The following is a 5,105-nucleotide window of genomic DNA, read 5'->3' on the forward strand; positions in this document are numbered from 1 at the left end:
GCTCCCAGAGCAGGCAGAGGCTGATGGCAACCATCTGTGGGCTGAGAAGAGAAGCTCATAAAGGAAAGATGGAATATGTTGGACAGACATGGCCCGCTGCTGCCATCAAGATGACTCAGCTCAAGCAGTGAGGCAGGAAAAAAAGCAACAAATTCCTCCTTCCTCTGCCTTCTGTTTTATTCAGGCTCTCAAGTGAGTGGACGATGACCAATCACACTGGGGAGGGCAATCTGCTTTAGGGAATCCACTGATTCAAATGCTAATCTCATCTGGAAACACTCTTACAGCTACATCCAGAAAACAATGTTTAATCTGAGCAACCACATGGTCCACTCAAGTTAACACATTATCCATCACAGCAAGGCAAGGCTCAGTAGACTGATGGAGATGGGAACCCGATTAGAGAGGCGGATGGAGTGAGCAGAACTTAAGGAAATGAAGACTGTGAATGTTGACCACATTCAGAAGTGACTGCCCTACTTTACTAGGGCAATCTAGGATGGCTATTGTCAAAAACAAATAAACAAAAATCCAGAAAATAGCAAGTGTTGGCAAGAATGTGGAGCATTGAAACTCCTGTGCATTGCTGGTGGGAATATAAATAGTGCAGCAACTGCGGAAAATGACATGGCAATTCCTTAAAAAATTAAACATGGAATTACCATATGATCCAACAATTTCACCTCTGGGTTGGGGTTGGGATTATTGTTATTTGATTGTAGTTACATTAGGGAGCCTCCAGTTTTTGTGTGGGCAGGTGTGTATTTACTGGATACCAACGCTAGTTCCAACTCAAGCAGAGGAGTGGAGGAAGTGGCTTTCTCCCTAGTGCCAGGAGTTGGCCGTATGCCCCTGGTTCTTTTTTTTTTTTTTTTCTTTGAGACGGAGTCTTGCTCTGTCGCCCAGGCTGGAGTGCAGTGGCCGGATCTCAGCTCACTGCAAACTCCGCCTCCCAGGTTCACGTCATTCTCCTGCCTCAGCCGCCGGAGTAGCTGGGACTACAGGCGCCCGCCACCTCGCCCGGCTAGTTTTTTGTATTTTTAGTAGAGACTGGGGTTTCACCGTGTTAGCCAGGATGGTCTCGATCTCCTGACCTCGTGATCCACCCGTCTCGGCCTCCCAAAGTGCTGGGATTACAGGCTTGAGCCACCGCGCCCGGCCGCCCCTGGTTCTTAGAACAGTGTTGAGACAACTCTGATTAGATGTAGCCACTCTTCTGGAACAGATGTGAGTTTTGTTGGGGCTGTGAGGGCTGGAATTGCATCCTAAGATGCTGATCTCAGAGGCAACTCAGCCTCTCCCTGGCCCAGAGGTTCAGCTGAGCACTCCCACTGTCCCGATTTGGAGTAGAAGAAGGAGAACCCGGTGTAGCAGTATTTATTTATGTATTTGTTTGTTTGTTTGTTTATTTATTTATTTAAAAGATGGAGTCTCCCTATGTTGCTCAGGTGGGTCTCGAACTCCTGGGCTCAAGCAATCCTCCCGCCTCAGCCTCCAAAGTTGCAGAGATTACAGGCACAAGCTCCAGTGCAGGAGTTAACAGCTCTGGGCTTCGTGAGTGTCTGTGGGTGGGGAGGGTTCCTGTAGCCGTGTGTGTGTGTTGGGGTGGGGAGGGTTCTTGAGAAGTCTTCTGGGCTGCCGCTAGGCCTCCTCTGAGGAGCCAACCTGGGGCTCCAGAGGCTTAGGGTTCCAGCCGAGTACCTGCTGAAATGTGGGGCACCCTGCAGCCTCCCAGTCTTGTTCTTGCTTCTCCGACCCTCCCCCGTCCCCACCCTAGCTGACCCAAGCCCACAGGGCTGGCTGGGTGTCCTCCAGGCAACTGCATTGACAGCTACAAGTCCCAGTGGAGAAGGCAATCCCATGCCTTCCCCTCTTTACCGTCTTTACAACCTCTCTCCAGGGATTCTTTGTAGAAATGGAGTGAGAGGCAGAACAGAGGCAGCCTCCAGCTCTTTATTGAGAGAAAGAGAGAGAGAGAGGATGTAAGGAGAGAGAACTCTGCTGAAAAATGAACGTGTCCCTTTTCCAGTTTTCCTCCCAGCCCTGCTCATCTGTGCAGGTGGACCCAGGGCTTGTCATTAAGTCTCTACCTCTGACACCTCTGCAGCTTTCATGCCCAGGGCACCCTGCCTCTGTCTCCCCGTACCCCCTCAGCATCAGCTGCATACAGGGGCCCAGCACCCTTGAAGCTGCCCGTCCCACCCCAGCGCCAGCCCTCAGAACTAGCCCTTCACAAAATAACCCCCAAGCTGCACTTCAGTCTTGGCACTGAGCTCCTTGATAACAGGAGACAGAGGGAAGAAAGAAAGGAGAAATGCAGAGAACAGAACTGAGTGTAGGCCGGGCATGGTAGTTCATGCCTGAAATTCCAACACTTTGGGAGGCCAAGACAAGCAGATTACTTGGGCTCAGGAGTCTGAGACCAGCCTGGGCAACATGGCCAAACTCCAACTCTACCAAAAATACAAAAAATTAGCCGGGTGTGGTGGTGCGTGCCTGTAGTCTGAGCTACTTAGGAGGCTGAGGTGGGAGGATCGCTTGAGCTTGGAAGGTGGAGGTTGCAGTGAGCCAAGATCGAGCCACTGCAGCTCCAGCCTGGATGACAGAGCAAGACCCCATCTCAAAGAAAAAAAAAGAAAGAAAAAAAAAAAAAAGAAAAAAAGAACTGGGTCTTATAATCTTCATTTGGATGCCTATAATCTCAGCACTTTGGGAGGCCAAGGCAGGAGGATCACTTGAACTCAGGAGTTCAAGACCAGCCTGGGCAACATAGTGATAACCTGTCTCTACAAAAAATACGAAAATTAGCTAGGTGTGGTAGCACATGCCTGTAGTCCCAGCTACGTGGTAGACTGAGGTGGGAGGATTGCTTGAGCCCGGGAGGTCGAGGCTGCAGTGTGCTGTGTTCATGCCACAGCACTCAGCCTGGGTGACAGAGTGAGACCCTGTCTCAAAAAGAAAAAGAAAAAGAAAAGAAAGGCTGGTTGCAGTGACTCATGCCTGTAATCCCAGCGCCTTGGGAGGCTGAGGCAGATCACTTGAGACCAGGAGTTCAAGACCAGCCTGGTCAACATGGTGAAACCCTGTCTCTACAAAAAATACCCAGGCATGGTGGTGCACACCTATAATCCCAGCTACTCGGGAGACTGAGGCACGAGAATTGTTCCAACCCAGGAGGCGGAGGTTGCAAGGTTTCAGTGAGTCGAGATCAAGCCCCACTGCACTCTTGCCTGAGCGACAGAGTCATGTCTCAAAAAAAAAAAAAAAAAAATCGAGTTTAGAGGGACCAAGTTTAGGGGGTAAGGAGTCAGTCGAGATCAAGCCCCACTGCACTCTAGCCTGAGCGACAGAGTCATGTCTCAAAAAAAAAAAAAAAAAAATCGAGTTTAGAGGGACCAAGTTTAGGGGGTAAGGAGTCAGTCTGTTTGTCCAGCTGTTCTTTTTTTTTTTTTCAGAAATGGGGTCTCACTACATTGGCCAGGTTGATCCTGAACTCTTGGCCTCAAGCAGTCCTCCCACCTTGGCTTCCCAGAATGCTCGGATTACAGGCATGAGCCACGGTGACCAGCTAGTCCAGTTGTTCTTATGTTCATCTATTCACCTAACCACTGCCCACTTGCCTGTCTCTCTGCCCCACTTCTCGCTTTCATTTTTTTCTTATTTTTTGTTTTTTTGAGTTGGAGTTTTGCTCTGTCCCCTAGGCTGGGGTACAATGGTGCAATCTCAGCTCACTGCAACCTCTGCCTCCTGGGTTCAAGTGATTCTCTTGTCCCAGTCTCCCGAGTAGCTGGGATTACAGGCTCCCACCACCACACCCGGCTAATTTTTGTATTTTTAATAGAGACGAGGTTTCACCATGTTGGCCGGGCTGGTGTCGAACTCCTGAGCCCAAGTGATCTGCCCGCCTCGGCCTCCCAAACTGCTGGGATTACAGGTTTGAGCCACTGCGCTGGTCCTCTCATTGTCTTTCTTTTTCTTTGATCTATTGTATCTAGCATTCATTCGTTTGTGCTTCATTTACAGATCAAGTCCCAGTCAAATAGACTTGCAAAACAATTTACATATAAGCAAAATTTCCCAAGCTCCACTTTTGGAAACTTTTACTTTCACACAATATTCACACTCCTACTTTCGTTCTCTCTTGGAGGGGGGTTGCCCCATCCCCCTTCTCTTTCTCTTTCTCTCTCTCTCTCTCTCTGAACGGGGTGGTTTCCCCATTCCCCTTCTCTTTCTCTTTCTTTCTCTCTCTCTCTCAACATTTACTCCATCCAGCCTCACCTGGGCCACTGTGCCTTCTCACCTTAGCCCAGATTTCCTCATCCTTGGCCCTCTGCCGCCTGACTTGTACCCGCTCCAGGCTGGCCCAGGGTCGTGGGAGGGATTCCCACGGCCTTTCTGCCTTCAAAGGGAGACTCTCGCCTCTTTTCCACCTCAGCTGCTAAAGACCTTCCCCGCTCTCCCTCCTCAAGCCTTTACCTATTCTGCTCCTCCTCATCCCTTCAACCAGGGCTACTCCTTGGCTCTACCGACTCCACAGGGCCAGGAATGTGAACTCCCTCATTTGCACCCCCTGCTCTAACTCAAATGACCTCCGTGCTGTTCTCATCCTTCTTCTTTCCCCCTGGATTCTGATTTCTCCTTCTGGGAAAAACCAGTAACTCCTTTGTGGCTAACCCTTGCCATCTCTAGCTTTTGCGGGACATCTCTTCCTTTCTGCATCTTCTGACTCTTCCTGCATCTTCCCTGCCCTCAGCCCACAGACACCTCCCCCACCCGTGTCCTGTTGCCACCATCCCAGCCTCCTCTCTACACAGCCACTTGTCAGAAGGAGGACCTCCCACCTCTCTCTCTCCATCATCTCTTTTCCACTCTTCAGTTAGGCTTCTGTCTCCCACTACTCCACAAAACAGCTTTCACCAGAGTAATCGATGCCCTCCACATCTTCAAATTTGATGATGTCCATTCAGTTGTTTTTTGTTTGTTTTTGAGATGGAGTCTCAGTCTTTCCTCCAGGCTGGAGTGCAGTGGCATGATCTTGGCTCACTGAAACCCCTGGTTCCCAGGTTCAAGCGATTCTCATGCCTCAGCCTCCTGAGTAGCTGGGA

This window comes from Colobus angolensis, unplaced genomic scaffold (genome assembly GCF_000951035.1).
Source record: "Colobus angolensis palliatus isolate OR3802 unplaced genomic scaffold, Cang.pa_1.0 Scaffold4, whole genome shotgun sequence".
NCBI classification, from domain to species: domain Eukaryota; kingdom Metazoa; phylum Chordata; class Mammalia; order Primates; family Cercopithecidae; genus Colobus; species Colobus angolensis.